General features: G+C 43.6%; 1 protein-coding gene across 1 annotated transcript in view; it reads left to right on the top strand.

The window, feature by feature from the left end:
* Window positions 1–840: 840 nt before the first annotated feature.
* The window catches only part of MAP3K13 (mitogen-activated protein kinase kinase kinase 13), an 80,708-nt gene continuing 63,306 nt past the window's right edge, over window positions 841–18,242 (top strand). Inside the window, exons 1-2 of the mRNA XM_068421178.1 lie at window positions 841–891; window positions 10,026–10,140. The gene's annotated coding sequence lies outside the window, so the exon portion shown is untranslated. The remainder of the gene's footprint in view (window positions 892–10,025; window positions 10,141–18,242) is intronic.

Here is an 18,242-nt window from a genome sequence, read left to right on the forward strand (position 1 = left end):
TTTTACTCCCTTCTCCAGCAGAGTGTAAATCTGACTGGCAGAAAACAGAAGTGTGGAAATTCAGAAGTTTCAGAAAGCTTCATTAATGTTCGAAGCATCACATTTCCTTAGCGCCGAAGCAATGAGGCTGTCCTTATGAGCAAACAAAAATGCTACGAAAGACGTGGAAGCATCACAGAAAACCACTAAAGAACAAGAATACAGTCCCCTGATTCACAGCATCTACGCGTAGTTTAAGGTAATATTGTGCTGTATTAGCGTCACCACGGAACAATCCAACACACTGGGACAACTTGAGGAATCGGACGTGAAGAACACCAGGCAATTTATACAGCAGACTGAGATACGATGTAAATGTTCATATAATGAATAAAAGCAACACAAACCATTGTAAAGGGCCATTTCTTGAAGGAGACAGTATAAAAAGATGCATGTAGCCAGTGTTTCTGCTCTCCATTCCAGATTGCTGGTTGATTTCTTGATGTCCCACTCATGAAACTCTTTTCTGTCCGGTAGTAAAATACGATGTTAAAAGCGTCTGGCAAAGTTTGGCATGTGAATATCCAGTTTGGCTGTGGAAGCTGCATCCTAGGGATGGTTTTTTTTGAGAGAACTAGTGGAAAAACTCCTTAAGAGCCGAGGTGCCCCGGGGATGCCGGTGGCCACCTCAGCCTTCCCGCCCAAGCCTTCCCGCCTCAGCGGCCCCCTCAGCCTTCCCGCCCAAGCCTTCCCGCCCAAGCTTTCCCGCCCAAGCGCCGCCCGCGCGCCTCTGCGCCTGCGCGCCCCCCTACCCGCGGAGGGAGGGAGGGAGCGCGGCCGCGGAAGTGACGCGCAGGAGGCGGTGCCGGTGCCGAGCGGGGCGGTGCTGCCGGCGGCGGACGCGGTGCCCAGGTAACGCGGCGGGGGCTGCCGGGCCGCGGCCCCCCGGGCTTTCAGCGGCCGAGGGTGGGCGCGGGCAGGGCCCCTGCTCCGGGGGTGGGGGCGCGCCTGAGGTGAGCGGCTCCGGCGGCCCCTCAGCGCCCGGGCGCTGTCCGAGCCTCGGGACGGCCGGCGGTGCTTCCCGGGGAGCCCCGGGCGCGCAGGGGTGCGAGCTGCCGCCCGCCGCCTTGCTGAGCGCGTCCCGGTGCTCCCTGGTGCCGCTTATGCTTTGCACGGGCCGGGGCAGGATTTCTCCGCTCCTGTTTTGAGGCGCGTAGCTTGACGCTTGCGTATTTTTTTAAAAAAGGGAGTTTTATGTATTTTTTTTAAAAAAAGAAATTAGAGTTGTATCCGTGGCTCTGGCTGTTTCTCAGCCCTCTGACGAAGCCAGGTGTTGGTAATACCTATTTTGAGGCAGATGAACCATCGCAGGGTATTATCTCCCCTTCCCGGGAAGGAGGAAGCGTTTAAGTAAATCTCCAGACAGGCTCTGAAGCAGCTCATTCCTGGGCTAAGGCTGTGCTGTCTGTCCTGATCCTGTCTGGCAAAACGTACCAGAGGCTCTTGACATGAAAAAAAATGAGCACAGGCTTCTGTGGTTTTGTGCCCTATTCAGTAAAATGAAGGAAAGTGTAGTAATTTTGGTGCTTCTCTCATCTGACAGAAGTTTGGAGGAGTGAAAGGGATGGCTTTAGCAGAGACTTCGCTTGGACTATCTTTGGCTTAGCCCAATAAAGTGAAACAAGGTGGCAGCTGGTAAGAAATGCAGCATTTAAAATGGTGAAGGAAAACAGCATCTTGCCTCCTAATAGGGAAAGGCAGTTCCCAGGGCAGAATCTAGTACCTCTATCTTATTTTTGCTAAATGGATAGAGAGGGATATAGGTAACACTTGCAAGCACAGTACAATGAAAGTAAAACCTTTAGAGAAAATGGGTAGGAACCTGTCAGCCTCCTTTCTCATCTGGGCTTTGTGGGAGTCTTGCTGCTGGAAACAGTCGACTAAGACGTTGTGACTTCATTTGCAGTTGTTCTTTATGCTCCAGTTTTGCTAGTTCAGAGAGAGACTGGTCTTAACATACTGATCTCATTCTCAAAGCAGAGTGAAAAAACAAAGATATACTTTCTGCATTCACTCTGAGATGGATTTGATTCTTGATCTGATTGCTCCTAGCAGGCATTTGGGTTGTGAAAGGTGACGTTTCTGGTAAGCGTGGAATTTCAAGAGAGCAGGTTTAAGATGATGTTACTGCTGAAAAGGGTGGCCCTGTGCACCTCTTCTCCATCCCTCTGACTGTCCGTTTTCATTGCCTCTCGTGTGCAGGTGTAAGTGGTTGTGTGGTCAGCTGGATTCATCTGCCAAACCCACGAGCAGTTAGCACCACACGGGAAGTGAGCTGACGAGCTGGCTGGGTGTCTGTACTAACGCTAGTTAGTACACCAGGGAGTGTACTAACCAGTTAGTACACCAGGGAGAGGCAGGGCCGCCCTTTAGGCAGTGTGGTGGATCAGAATCAGTTAAGCTGCTTGTGAAAGTGTTCCCTGAGGCTGCACTTCCCCGGACAGGTGAGCTGGCCTAGTGTTTGTGGTTTGTTTTTTTTTGTTTGGTTTGTTTTGGTGTTTTTTTAGGTGAAAGCTGTGCAATACTGTCTGTCTCCTTATTTCATGATGTGGCTAATATTTTCAGCCCCCTCCCTCCATTCTTTCACAGTAGAAATATTTTTTTTGTTATTTCCTGAAAAAGTTGTCATTTGGGTGATGACCAAACTGGTACATGTGGAGGGTTAGAAATGTAGAACTGGAGAATTTTCAGAAATTTACCTGTGGTGATTATCACTGCTGGAATCATTGCTAAAACAGATGTTCAGTTTTAGAGAACAAACACAGTTTCTGCTAATGTAAAGATGGGAGTACTAAGAGTAAATAAAGGAATCGCATTTAGACACAGAAAACATGTGGGTAAAGAGTTGAAACAGATGTAGTAAACAAGAAATTACTCTCAGTTGCTCAGTTTTGGTCTGAGCTGTATTTTAACAGCTGTTTCTGACGTCAGAAATATCTCTGTCCAAAAAGATGATAAAAGATGAGACTGTTAGCAAAACTCTACATCAGAGGCATGCAAAGAATTTTTTTGGGATATAAACAATTTGATTAGCTTCACTAAGACTAAGAACAATCGACCTGAAAAAAAAATCAGTCTTTTGTTTATGGTTTTATTTTAAAGTCTGTGTTAGTACAGCAGCTCATAGATTTTATTCAGCTATTTAGTGGAGAATATACTTTTCCTTGTGATGTCCAAGAGCTTATATAAGCCTTTGTGGCATAGTTTAATGGCTTAAGTGGAATGTTAAAATACTACTTCTTGAAAAAGTGCTGAATTTCCATAACTTGGTGTGGTTTGGTTTTAAATGATTTTTGCCCTGTGGCTCCTTGAACCTGTTCTGTGGCGTACACGTCGTATTGCTTAGATCTCCTTTCATGGAAACATTTTCTTTTAGATCTCTTATTAAAATTATTAAAGCTGAATCTAACTGCTGTCCTTGTAGAATTTATCTTTACAACTTCTCATAAAGAAGATAAATTGCACTTTAGTATTCTTTGTTAGAATGATAGTGTAAGATTTAATAAGTTACTATATCAAGTACTCTAGGTGGGTCTCAACAGTACAGTGCTTAAGTTAAATATTGACTTGCTGTATAGGACTTTGGTCTTGTGTAACCCTTGCTGAAGCTGCAGCCAGGAGAAAGGTATCGTGGCAAAGATAATGACAACTTAAAATTACCCCCTACCAAACTGAAGCCAGTCTAGCTGTGCACAGAAGCAGCTAATGATCGCAGAGGAGGCTCAGCTCAGTGATGCTTGTAACCAGTTAAATGTAGAGTTAATTCCTCTGTCTCTTTCTCCTCTCTGTGGAAGATAAAAATTAATTAAAACACCATTTAAAGAAAAATGTGAAATAAGGATGTAAATAATGTGTTTTTTGCAGTGTAGTCTTTAACTACATAAACAGAAACCTTCCTGTAGCACACTCATGCCCAGCGTTGGTAGTCTCTGCTGCATGATGTGAGTAGGTAATTAAGCTTGTACCTGGGGGTGGTGACAGTCCTTCTCTGTCTCTCCGTAGATAGTGAAATGACTAGAATTTGGGGTCTCATCGCTGGTGCCAAGTCTGGTGGTCCTTTCTAATCTTGCTCTTATTTATACTTAAACAAACCTTCAGCTGGAAGAAATTCTGTGTGCCAGCTGTCAGGCGGTCTGGTCTTCGGGGCCGTGCCTCCCCGTATAGAAGGCTCTTTGTGTTTTATATGCACGTGATCACTTGAAAAAATAAACATTTCTCATTCTTGCAAAGATTCACGTTCAAATATGAACTAAGCGTAACTGGCTCAGTATTTCCAGCCTGCTCCATGCCTCTTTCCTTGCTGTTGTGGGCTTTCTTACAAAGGTCTAAAATCTGATTGCTAAACTGCATTGAAAATAGAAGAATTCCTCTGGAACTGATGAGAAGATTTTTTTTTTTTCCTTGGTGATGTGGTGTGTAACATTCTTGAATGCTTTGCTGTGCGGAGCTCAGCGTGCAGTACAGAGCTGTATATTGAAGAAAACCCGTTTTTCTCGAGCTAAGAGGCTTTGTAGGTGGGAGGCATCTTAGACTTTCTTATTTGCCAGTGGGGAATAGAAGTTTCAAGCTAATCAGCAGGTTGTTAGCAAAAAAAAAAAAAGAGCCGGTCATCTAAGGTGCTTTAGGTGAAGGAATTTATGCATCCTTTAATAGTAAGATATTTTGAGCTGTTTATTCGTGGGTGGGGGAATAAGTTATTTTATATGTTTGGTAAGTCTGGTTTATTGTCAGAATCTGGTTCTAGGAAGATCTTCCTCCTGTGTTATTGGAAGAAGGTTGGGTATGTCATGTGTCAACTTTATTTGCTATAAACTCAGGTTTATATGGAGGAAACATTTTGTTTTAGATGTAGGATCAGGTTGATAAATCCTGCCTTTTTACTTACTCATTTTGAAACCATTTCCCTAACTGCGACGGGCATGAATTGCTCCTTGCTCACTCTCTGGATATTCTGGAACGTGCATTTATAGAGCTGTCTGTGAAGAGCCTGTGGAGTAAAAGGTGGTTCAGGTTTTTAGCATTCCTGTCAACGTTTTCCACTTTGTGAATTTGTGATTCATTTTCAGGTGTGTTTCAAAGATGCATGGGTGTTTGGTGTGACTGAGGTGAAGATTTAGGCTGAACTCCAGATGGTGGTCAGGGATTACTTCGAGAGCTAATTACGAGTGTTCTTTGTATAAGTCTGAATAGTTACATCACAAAGATTTTTAATGATTCATCGGGCAATTTAGTGGGGAAAAAAACCCCAACCTTTCTAACTTTCTGGTGAAGTGTGTTTTTCCCTTAGCCCATCTGGCTCATATTGAGCTGTACCCCAGCACTTGCAGGCTATTTTAATGGGTGTTCATTTCTTGACTCTGAAAATGAGATCTGTGATGTCTTTGAAGTCTGGATATCTCTTTTTCTCTGCAGGCATGGCCTACATTTCTTCTTGCATCCATCTACTGAGTAAGCGTTCTGCGGTGGTGTGAGCTGTGAACAAAGACCTCTGCCCGTGGTGTGTTCAGGCGTAGACTCCATTGAGTTAGTGTGCGCTATTTTTGGAGTTCCCTCGGGGAGGAGATGGTCAGCCCATCTAGAACCTCAGAGCCAAGCAGCAATGTCAGCTTTGGTGTCACTGTGCTGGATCAGCTGTTGGTGGCAGTTCTGTCAGAGAGGATCCTGTCTCCTGTAAAGGGGTGTTAGCGGGGTCGTTCAGCAGCAAGTTGGTGAGAAAACATTCATTTTACTCCGTTGCTTTGTTATTGTTGCCAGGAAGCACCTTGTCCACCTTTCAGAGATTTGTGAGCTGTGTCAGCTCCTATCTTAGCTCGACAGATTGGCCCTGCGACTCATAAAGGTCAATGCCCCTGACATCTGCAGCTCCAGATCACTGTGCCAGCCTGTCTTGTCAGGTTGCATTGTCACTGTTTTGTTTGGTGCCTGGTGCTTTGGCCACTACAGTTTTGGCCTTTGGTCTGTGACAGGACAGCTTAGTGCTAAAGGGGATGAAATTCCTCTCAATTATATACCTCCCTATTTGCAGAATCCCAGCCTGGTTGGGGTTGGAAGGGACCTCTGGAGATCACCCAGCCCAACCCCTGCCCAACCAGGGTCACCCAGAGCACGTTGCACAGGGTCGTGTCCAGGCGGGTTTGAATATCTCCAGAGAAGGAGACTCCCCCCCCTCCCTGGGCAGCCTGTGCCAGTGCTCTGGCACCCTCACAGCAAAGAAGTTTTTCCTCATGTTTAGATGGAACTTCCTGCGTTTCAGTTTGTGCTGTTGCCCCTTGTCCTGTCGCTGGGCACCACTGAGAAGAGTCTGGCCCCATCCTCTTGACAGCCGCCCCTAAGGTATTTGTAAGTGTTGATAAGATCCCTGCTCAGTCTGCTCTTCTCTAGACTAAACAGACCCAGCTCCCTCAGCCTCTCCTCATAAGGGAGATGCTCCAGGCCTCTAATCATCTTTGTAGCACTCCGCTGGACCTCTCTCATAGTTCCTTATCTTTCTTGAACTGGACTGAACTACTTGAGTATCCCTCGAAGAGCAGTTTCCCACTGGTGCTGTGTATCCAGCGCTGCTGCTGGCTTCAGGTCAGCCAAGCACCTGAATGTTGGTGGAGATGGAGAAAACTTAGTGCTGGGGTCTCATGCTGGTGGTGCCGTGGACCTCAGCAGGTACCAGATTGGTTTCTGAGTTTTCCTTAATATCATTTGTTTTCTGCCTGTTTTCCTTATAACAACCTGAAAGCTGAAGTGTGCGGTGTTGCTCGGTGGCATTAGGACACCCCTTTGGGAACGAGAATGTTTAAAAGCTGCGTTAGTCATGGGATTGCTGGGAGGGCTTCTCTGTCTTTGTATCTTCTGAAGTGAAGCTTAGTATGTCATACAGCTGACACAGAGTACTTTGACCTTCCTGGTTCACTTACAAATAGAGCGCTCTTTTAATGGGTTATTTACATTCCTGAAGGTACAGTGTCGTGTAGTTTCGATGCACCTGCCTGTCTGTAATGGAGGAAATACTGGTGCTGGTTAACTGATTTGTTGTGTTCTCGTGATTAGTGCAGTCAAGTTCAGGAGCTCAGTAAGATGACCAGGCAGGGAGTCAACTGAGGAGATACCTGCATCAGAGCCATAGAGAATGTTTGCAGAGTCATTTTTTCCCCTGTATGTAGGACCAGAACGTACGAGTTGCAACAGAAAGAGTCGTCATGATGTCCCTAAGAGATGAAAGGATTTGCACGGGTTTTCCTTTGCTGTGTCAGGGAACAGTTGATCTTGGGACCAGTGCCTTGAGCTTGCTGGTGAGCTGACTGCTTCCCTGTGGTTCTGAACCCACTGAAGCAACAAAGATCGGTCCCCAGACTCTGAGTATGAGATTTGGTCAGTGCCCTCTTCAGAAACTGGATTACCTTGAAGGTGATCTCTTTGCCTTCATTTCTAACAGAAACTGTCAGTTCTCTTTTAAAAAATCTAAATCTAAGCCCAGTCTTCCTGATTCATGGAGCGGGAGGCCGTTGTGTGTCTGACCCCAAATTGGCTGCTACTCAAGGTTCTGCAGCACGTGATGCCTCGTGTTGCATCACATGATGGATGGGTAATTTTGTTGATTCCCTCTTGGCCAAGGCAGCCTTGAACCTTCTGTCTGTTTTGTGGGAGGCCCTTATGGTTGCAGGACCGAAACAAAACTTCAGATTTGTGTTGCATCGCACAGGTTGGGTGCTGGGTAGTTCTTGACACAACAACCCGCTCTTCTCCACTATGAGACTGCCATAAGTACCAGGGAAGATGGTAGTAAAGAGCCTGCTCAGCCAAATGGCCAGTTTCACCTCTCTGTGCTCAATGAGTTGTTTTCTTTGGAGGTCACAGTACTTTGTACTCCTTAATTTCTCTTCTTTCCTGGTAAGTCATGCTTTTTCTTTCCTGGTGAGTCATGCTTTTTCCAGGTTGCTCCCTAAGATTTAATTTCAATCTTTTTTTCTGAAAACTCACATCTCCAAGGCAGAGGTGCTACACTACACTTGTGTGTTGAGAAGACTTTTTTTTTTTGCATAATTAGAGGATTAAATCTTCCAGATGTTGTTTGAAGCTGCTACTGAGAGAGCAAGGCTATTGCCAGAGTCACTTGGATGTGCATTAGAGACTCTTAGGAGCTTGTTTATGCTTTGTGTGATGAGAGATATTCCTCATCCTCTTTTCCCCCTGGGCTAGCTCAGATTATGCTGATAGTATTAGTGAAGAACACTTCCAAGTCTGATGTCACTCTACAGCAAAAACCTGGAGGTTTGTGGAGATACTCACCAAGCACTGGGACTTTGCAGAGTCATCCAGGAATGAAACTCTATCTTGTGGAGCAAAACGTACCAAGATTGCTGTTTGCGTGGAGGACTCTGATGCCTGTTTTCAGATAGCTGCGAAAGAGTAGCTCCAAGCAGAGCTCTACACGCACGTTGTGCATGCACAAAGTTACCTGAAGTGACAGGGGAGTTGCTTTTAAGTGGCTGGTGTTCTTTAATTTATATTGTCTGTATTACACTCTACTCCTCCTCTCTTTGTAGTTCTTTCAAACTCCAGCAGCAAGTTGACAAGAACCATGAGTTTGGGATATAGGCAAAACCTCTATACCCGTGAGCCTGCAAAGAGATGTGGGACTTGCCCTGCAGATATGGGCAAAGGGGGGAAAAAAGTCTTAGGGAGACTCTGCGCCTCAAGCAGTTGAGTGTGAAAGCAAAAATGGATAATATAGACTGAGCTGTAATTACTGGGAAGTAGCTGTGTTTTCGTAGACCTCCTGCCTAGTGGGAACCTTGAGAGTGTGACCTGAGTAACCTGAAAGAGGTGGAGGGTTTCACTGCCTTGAGTAGCATTGTGACTCTTTCACAGACACTTCCAGAAGGACAGAATATTGGTAACAAGAACTGCAGGACATGCTGCGTTGAAATTTTATCTGCCTAAGTAGCTGCTAGTCCAATTCCATTAATGTTTGCATATTTAATAAACTTTTAATGTTGGATTTTAATGAGTTGGCAGTTATCTCTGAACATCCAGCAGCAACAGTCAGAGTCTAGGTGGCTCTCAAATGCGGATTTCTCTCACTTAGACGGCGTGTGGCCTTTCGTTGGGCAGTCACCACTTGAGAGGCTATAGCATGCTTTGATTCAGCTTGTACTGATGTACGTCAACGATGAAGTCTTAATTTGGATGGAGCACTAGGGTTAAGATTTTAGGGGAGGAATTTTTTTAAAAAGCTCAATATAAGAGAACATGACCTTGGTTAATCTCGTAACACACCACTTATCTGCTTGGGATGATTCTTGCTAGTGATCTAATTATTTTGGCTGCAAAATGGGCCTCCTAGGGACTTTGTTTCTAATGTGGCATTTGCTCATTTACAATCCCAGTGCTTTTGCTTTGCCTTATTTTCCAAACCTATATCAAACTCCTCAGAATCCCAAGCAGGCCAAGAAGTGCCCTGGTTGTGCTGCATGGTTGGAACCAAATGTCTCTAATGAGGCTAAGGAAGCTAATTATTATTGAGGGAACCTTGGCAAAATTCAGCAGAAAAGTTCAGTGTTTGTGCTTTTGAGATAAACCTAAGTGTAGTAAATGTATGTCAGTATGTAAAATGTGAAAAGGGACTTTTGGTAACACAGTGTAGTTCTCAGTTCCTGCACCAGTGTGACTTTAAATGTCACTTCCCCATTCCCAGCCTTTAGGATAAATTCTCAATATGCTACTGTAGTGTAGAGAGTAAATAGCTAAGATAGTAATGTAGATATAATTAGTAGATAGATAGCTGTGAGGGTCACAGGGGTGAAGAAAGAAGCCCTTACCGCTGCCTTCGAGATAAGACAACGTAGTAACTCAGTGACTGGACCCATCAGATTGGCTTCAGGTGACCTTTCCGTGTGCCTGGTAAAAAGCAGGAAAAATGTAATGTTCATGTAACATAGTATCTTTATCAGAGAGAGCTGTATTTTAAATTGGAGTTCTTTTTGTATCTCCAGAATACCACTTTCTGAGAGGAAGAGCAGAGAGTTAACGACAAAAGCTGATGGACCATTGCATCTTCCAAAATGAGCCTATTCACACTTTTCTACTGGAAACTAACGTGTCTTGAAGGTGAGTAGGTTTTGTACGTGACAGATGAGCTGCCCGATGTGTTGGGCCTTGACCATCTGTCTTCTCAAAGATAGATCTGTCCTCATCTCAGCTTAGTGTCCAGCTGCCCTTCTGGGCTGGCACAGCCCATAGAAGCAAGCTTGTGAAAATATGGATTTTATCACTGGGAGAACTATGTAGGAAGTAGGTAATATTTTCCACTATATCAATTAATTATTAATTTGGAAGTTCTTGAAAAAGCTAGAGTGCTTAGTGAAAGAGGTGAGCCAATGGGAACACGGATATTTTTTGATGAGTGGAGGAAATGCAGGTGGTTTTTTTTGCAGGATAAAAAACTAAACTTTTGTTTAGTTTGGTCAATGTATTAAATTAGGGAAGGAATTTTCAAGTTCTGTTCTCGTTGTACCTCAAATGATTATCAGCATTCAGAGCAGCTGAAGAAGAATGATTGCTATCAAAGATGGTAAATTGATTTCCCCAAAGTAAAGAATATAATGCTTGAATGAAATTAAATCAAAATTATATTTTGTAGAGTTTGTGATATCTTTTATGCTATTTTTATACTCAGCCCCTTAGGACTGTAGGCAGTGACTATACAGTATTGTTTTAAAATCCTTTAATAACAGAAATCAAAATGGGAAATGTCATGTAGGCCCTGCACTCAACATTGAAATAAAACCAGAATTTCTGAGACAAACAGTTAAGGTTTAAAATATGTTGTAGACTTTACTTTCACTATAATAAATAACATATAAGGAAGCCATGAGCCTATGTAAGCCTAAGTTTGCCTGCTTAGCAGCATTAATTCTGAATTTTAGTTAGGCTAAGAAATTTGCTTTTGTGTTGGTTACTTTATTGATAATTTTTCTATTTTTTGGTATGAGCAACCTAGCATCTATGAACTCAAAGCTAATAGTGGAGTGTAAGAGGTGAAAAGTAGGTCTAGCTGGTTGTCAATTGTCATTCTGTCTGCACAGAAATCGTTCTCAAGTGTTCAGCATTGGAGTCACAGGCCTCTTGTGCATAAATGCTTTTCGGTGTGAGGAAAAAGGCCTGGTGGAAATTCAGCCTACACTGAACTTGGTTTTCCTGTGTTTTTGCAGATTTGAAGCTGTGTCTTATTATCCATGTGAGTTTCTTAAATATTTGTATATTTGGTAGTGCTGATGAGCCTCTCATGAGCGTAGTGCTTGACAGAGGTAGGAGGGGATGCAGTGTCGGGGGGCCTTACTACTCGAAGAAAAGGCTTGTAGCTGGAGAGAGAAATATTGTTCACATTAATTTGTGCTAGTTGATCTCTGGTATAATCTGCACAATTCTGCACAAAAGGGTGGAAACCTGAAACCCCCAAACCAAAAGGTATTACCAAATTCTAAAAGGTTCTCTTGTATTAACTAGTTGCCTGTGTTTTGCAAGCGTCCACTTCGGAGTCAAGGATGAGCTGTGGAAAGTTTTGGGAACATGTATGAGTAACTTAATTTATATACATTAGAGCCATGGGACTTTGTATGGAAGATTAGTCCTGGAGGAAAGTGATTTGCAGTACTGGGTGCATGTTCCTGAATCAGCAGCTTTGATTCTGATCCGTTTTTCATTAATTGTGTGTTGCCCTGGGTGTTCCTTGTAGCTACGTGTGGGGAAAAGTAATATTGAAGTGCTCAAAAGTACAAACTGAGGTCAACTGAGTATTTTTTTGTCAGCTGGGACAACTGGAGTTTGAGTTTCTTTTGTTATATGTAATTAGACACTGAGAACTCCTGGAAGACTTTAAATAGGAACTTGCTATTGATGTTTCACACTTTCTACCTAATAATGTGGAAGCTAATCTAATGCTATGGAAAAGTAGGATGTGTTCCAGGATCTGTAAGTAAGTGTTTTGCATGTATATGGAAAAAATAACAATTTTTAGCTGTACAGTGTTTGCAGTCTAAACATTCAAAACGTGTGTAGATCTTGGAGTGCCATAGTTTTTTCTACATTATGCATTCCTTACACGTAAAGAGGCTGTGAATGGTTACATATTTGTATAATGATTTTCAGTTGTGTTTTGAGGGAAGGATATTTCAAGTGCAGTCCATGAATTCTGCACAAACAACTATCTGTACAATAATCTCCAATATTAAAAAGTTCTTATGATGTTTGAGTGATTGCAGAAGTCTGCAGTTATACCACGTGCTGTTCATGTGTGGATGAAGGATGTTTTGAAGGTAAAGGTGTTATCTGTGAATCCTTTTGCCAAAAAAAATCTTGATAACTAGGGAAACGCACTTGGAAATATTTATTCTGGTGTAGTCTGTGCTTTTCATTGGTGTGGATGAACAGAAATACCTCTTTTTCCTTTTGCTCTCTCCTCTTTCTTCTGCTTTCGTATCTTGTGAAAAGTCTGGCTTTAGTCTGTGGAGAAAGGTTGGGCAACAGGATAAACAGAGAGTGAAAAGAGGATATTTTGCTGTTATAAGGCTTCTTTGTTCTCTGAGGTCAGGAAGAGCTGAGCTCACATGATTTCATAAGCTCTTCTATTACTTGTTCACGTACTGGCCGGTAAGCCTAAACGGATGGATCCTCCTCGGTGTGAGTCATTAAGTAAATATCAGGCAGTGCTGGTATTCCTGATACTGTCTGCTCCGAGTACTCGCTCCTATTTCTTGCTTATTGTTGACTTGCTAATTTCTTAGCTGCTATCACAACCCCAGCAGATTTTGTCAGCACAAGATCTCACAGTGTGCAGTTGTAGAGAGACACCTCCATTGGAGCTAGTAGCTGTTCCAGCCTTGTTAGAGGATGTATTTTCAACGGTAGCTGGAAAATATTTGGAGATGTTTCCAGTAAAACAGTTGGTAGTGATTCTTGGCTCAAAGCCTCCCCTTGATCAGAGGCGGCGGCGTGGTTTGCCAGATGGCCTGCAAGCTGGATCTGGTGCTGCTCTGATTGCATCCCTCCTGCAGGACAGGGCGCCGGAGGAAGTGCATCGCTGGCCTCCCGTGGGAGCACCGGAGCACGCTGCGTTCAGGGCTGTTGCTGGAGCAGGAGGTGTCAGCAGTTCATTCCTGCTTGGCTTGCCTTTAAGGACAGCTGGCTGCTGCAGATAGGGCTCCAGGACTGGAGGGCTGTGCTTCTCCAGCAGCTGCTGCAGCCAAAGGGTGGCTGAGTAACGATGGTGGGTTGCTGGCTCCTTGAAGAGGTGATTTGCAGCGTAGATGGGGGGACAGGGCACTTCAAGTATTTGTGCCCACTGGGGAGCTCTACTAGGGAGGGAATAGGGCATGTTATCCACTGGCCCACCCAGGTACTGTAAGACTGGCTTCCAGTGTGCACACAGTCTGGTACTGGATAACCACTGGGTTCTACCAAGACTCTGGATTTGTGTCTGTTTTTCGTATGGATGAGACTGTAGCAGGCTTTTATCCTAAGTGTCAGACCTTGGATAGGTATAGGGGTCCCTGTTAGCTTTTCTCCCTTGCCTGTCTGTCTCTGCTATGTCATCACTTGTGGCCTTATGGGATTTGAAAATGCCTCAGTGTTTCTGGATTAAATTCTCATCTCGTCAGGAGAAAAATTTGCCACCAATTTAACCTGAATCCTGACGAAAGAGGGACAGTTTGAACCTTGGGTGAAGATTCACAAACTGGGTGATGCTGCCCAACCAGAATCAGTTGCCTTCCTTACTTTCTCTGGGAGAGGGAACGTTTCCAGTGCTGGAAGGCTGAGACCATTTTGGGGGAGCTATCCAGGCCACTAGAGACAAGAGCTGTGGAGGAGAACTGCATAAACTTCTAGATACTCCTTTGCTTTTACTGGTGCTGTCTTCAGGGCATTGCTTATCCCCTTCTGCCCAGGGGAGCTCTTCCAGCCATCTCTAGAGATGCTTAAAGAAGTCCAGCTAATCATGGGGTTATCTCGTTTTTTCTGGAGATCTTGAGGGTTTCACATTATAAACTGAAAGCACAATAGATGCAACTCAGTTTTGGTACAAGTAGTGTAAGCAGCCTTAGACACCCCAAGTTTCTTAGAGGAAGATCCATCACATTCATCCCCACATTGAATTTGTAGCTGTTGTCAGTGTTTCAGCGGTGGATTTGACAGCTTGGTTGCTAGATGTACCTAGGCTTTTTTGGGTGTTTCATTTGCTGTGTTGGGAACCGTTTGTTTTGCTTCAACTGGACATGAAATATTACCACTGGGGACTGATAGGCTTCACTTAATGGCAAAGGAGGCTGTACTATCAACATCAGCTTTGGGCTGTCTGTTCTTAGACCTGTTTTACACAGCCGCTGCACTGTGATTAACTTTCCATGACCAAAACTTCAGGAATTCCTAATCTGGGACCTCACTGTGGCAGGAGGAGTCTGCAGCCCAGTTTAGTTAGAGAATAAGTGTCCAGACTGAAAGCCACAGCATGCCTTTCTTTTATTGAGATCTGATATTAAGAAAATCAGTTTTGGTAAGCAGAGCACATTAAGCTGTCATTTAGTTAAGGGAATAAATTGTAAAAATCTTTTATCACACTGGAGGGGAAAAGGACGTATTGCTTCAGATTCCTGTGGTGTTTCTTCCAGCTTCCTGAGTAAAACAATTCTCTTTTTCTGGTATATCCTACATTTAAATATTGTGTGGATGTATTTAAAAATGTTTGATTACATTATGATCATGTGTAATAATTAGATACTGATGAGTATGAAAGAGGTTCAGCATTCAGTTCATTGTAAATTTGCCAGGTAGCGTTACCCGTCTGCGTGTTGCCTTATCAAATAAGAAGATATTGTTTCTCGAGCACATTGTACTTGCCATCTGGAAAGAGAATTACATTTCTATTAAAATAATGTTTGCTCAGTGCTCCCAATTAAAGGAGAAGTTTAGAATTACTGATAAGGTCGACGGTAAACTTTTAGGTAGTTCATTTAGCACGTGGTCTCCATTCTCTGGTGCGTGAGCGTTGCATTGTCTGTTATTCTGAAATAGCTCTGTTGGGAAAGGTGCTCGACTCGTGTGTTCAGGTGTCAACACAATTTATTGTTCCTTGAAATCTAAACGCTGTCTTTGAGCTGATGCATCTTTTTAATCTCAAGCAAAGTGGAGCACTGGTTTTATCTTCTTAATTTACGCAACCTTGATAAGAGTGGCCAGGTTATGCTGGAGTCAATTTGATGGTAATAAATTCCTTCTGTTCTGCCTTAAGCCACAGTGAAAATGAAATAAGCTAAATTTACTGGCTGTTCTTCATGCCGTTTTGTCCAGTGCAGAAGAAAATTAAGCTGTTTTGACCTTTCTCTGACATGTGTAGTGAGTGAAGATGAGGGCAGAGAAAGGCTTTGTAAGAATAAATGAGGGTGATATTGGTCTTTCTAAAATGGTTATTAATGCAGTCCTGTGTGCTCCAACGAAGGTCACAGCCTGTGAAGGCAAGTGCAGGCAATCTCAGCTGCTGTTTCATCTACCAACACGTTACTTGGTTCAAGTTTTTGTTCCTGTCTTTGAAGCTCTCTGTCACAGTGGGTTTGAGGTGGTGCCGTGCACCTGATGGTGAGCTCTGTGTTGCACTTCACCGAGAACATCCTTGCACTGCCAGAAAACTGCCTTTGACTGGCTGTGCCGAGTCTGACCAGGGCTGGCTGAAACCAGGAGCATAACGCTGCCAGTGATATACATGCATGGATCAAAAAAAGGCTTGCGGTAAACCGGAGGGTTTCAGACTTCAACACTGTGTATGTACCTTTGCAAATACAGTTGTGTACCTTTTTTGCAAGGGGATATAATTCTCTGTGAAAGTGGAGAGAAATGACGTCTCCTGTAAACATTACTAGACACAATGCTGCTGAGATTAAAAAAGAAAAAAAAAAAGCCAACCCCCCTCACACAAACCCCAAACCCACTTGCTGATCCAATGGAGGTACCAGTGTGTTTTGCTGTGTGTTTGCTAAAGGCAAGGGAGGCTGGGGAGAGCTTCAGCTGCCAGTTCTCCTCTGTGTTTAAGTTGTGCTGACCTGGTCTTTATTGCAGCAAAGGCTGCGAATTTGTTCTCCCAAAGGGGTTTTGTAGAGGAGGTGATGGGTATGGCAGCTCACGGTGCTGGGGACTGTTTCAGTAGCTCCTGACAGGGATCTGCACGCAAAGCCTGCTGCTGGCCGGTACCTAAGAGTGTTGCTCTGTTCCTGTGCTGATGCTGGGGGAGTTGGGAGAGATGCAGGTGCATCAAATGGATTGTGCATTTGCTTTCTCCATCGTAGCTGTAACGTATGAAGTAAAAGCTGAGTGCACAGAGTTTAACACCCAAAACCTGATAGCGCGTGCTGCTGCTTTGTAGTGGTTCTGTTGTAGTTGAACTGAGCTGGGTGCTTTTAAATTGGTTGTGTTTTCTCCCGAGATGGCAATTAGGAGGATGCTTTAATGTTTGCTTGGCAAAACGTGGCGGCAGTAGCAGAGGATATTGTATTCTCAGTCCGTGTAATTTCAGGTCTAACAGAACTCCTACTTATGCTTTGGTACATTCCTGCTTCTTTGCTATATATTTTCTAGACAGCTGTGCTTGCACTGGCTGACTTATCGAAAAAATTATTATACTGGTATCTTTATTTGCTCTGCCCTGTGCTGATATCAGCCTTCAGCCAGCGCTCTCCATTTCCAGCGTCAGGATGGGGAAAGTGGAGATGGCAAAATGAGCTGGTGCTTAATTCCTTGCTTGTGGATGGGGGAGTATTGTACACACAGAACCTGAACAGCATAACTTAGTGGTGAATTCAAATCGTAGTGGGTTGTTTCAGGCATAGACTCCACGAAACTGAAACCAGCCCTGATTTTGTCTGATAGAAGAGTTTCAAAACTTGGGTAATGTGACTCAAAGGAAAGGTTTTTCTGGATGCACTTTTCTTCTAGAAAGTTGTGGTACTTTTATCTAGCATGCTGTTTCTTGCGTTTAAAATGTTTGGCCGTTCATGGGAAGTGCCATCTGAAAAACCAAGGGATTTGCTTTCTCACAGTCTATAAAAGAAAGCTTCACTTTGTTGTTTCTGCACCAGAAATGGCAAGGCTCTGTAACAGAGTTTACGATTTCTGCCATTGCAGGTTTTCGTTTTGATTTGCTCTGAAAAGAGCTCATATATTCAGGGGTACACTTGTAGTTTGAAAATTGCTACTGCTATAGATGAGCCAAACCCAATTCTTAATTACATCGCTGTGAAAAATGGGGTTGTACAGAAACACTTTGCATCCCTTAAAAACAAATCAGTGTTGGCACAGTGGTATTGATATTGGGCATTGGATGATACAAAACTAAGGTCAGAGTTTGAGAAGAGTATACCCTGCCTACTTAAAAATTCCTTCCCTCCATTTCTGGGGAGCTGGATGTCCTAGCCTAGATGAAACCAGGCCGAGGGAGCAGCAGCATAGTCAGCTTGTGAAAGTCAGGTCTTTCAGCTGCATGCCTAAACTAGTGGATACAATTCTACGTTTTGTTAGTGTGTAATATTTACTAACACTTCGGTTCTTAAGTATTACAAAGGCTTCTGTATGTTGCTTAAAAAGATGAGAATAAACCACCTTGCCTAAGCAATAGCTATGTTTTAACGTTGGGTAGAAATTTAGCTTATTAAAACCTCTTGGAATGACCTTTGCTATGTGTAGCAGTGAAGAGAATTTTCTGAATTTTATTAGCACTGAAGGATTTTCATGCAAAAAGAAAGTACATCTATATATGGCTATAGACATGTCCAGTAAAATGGGCAATGTTATTAAACCATGAATTTAAGGGACTGTTAGAATGGTTGCCTGGGGCTTCCAGTATGATTTTGCAGTGCTCTGGATGGTTAATACAGAATAGCCTAACTGCTAGGGCAGAGAAGCCCAGAATAATTTTCCTTGTCCCAGTTAAGTCAAGAACTATTAGAGCAGTGGAAATAAGGTTTCAACAAGAGGGGGGAAAAAAGGGTGAGGGAAGTGTCAGCTCTCACTCTTGCTAGTGAGAGGGGAGAGTATGCAAATATACCAGAAGTTGGAACGGAAGAAGAGTGAGTAGCAGTTACCAGTGAGAACAGGAAATAGGCTGATGTTGCCAAAGCATGGAGGTGGATAGGGAATGATTTTTACTCTTCCTGGTGCTTTTTTTTTTA

The sequence above is a fragment of the Nyctibius grandis genome, chromosome 32 (assembly GCF_013368605.1).
Source record: "Nyctibius grandis isolate bNycGra1 chromosome 32, bNycGra1.pri, whole genome shotgun sequence".
Taxonomy (NCBI): domain Eukaryota; kingdom Metazoa; phylum Chordata; class Aves; order Nyctibiiformes; family Nyctibiidae; genus Nyctibius; species Nyctibius grandis.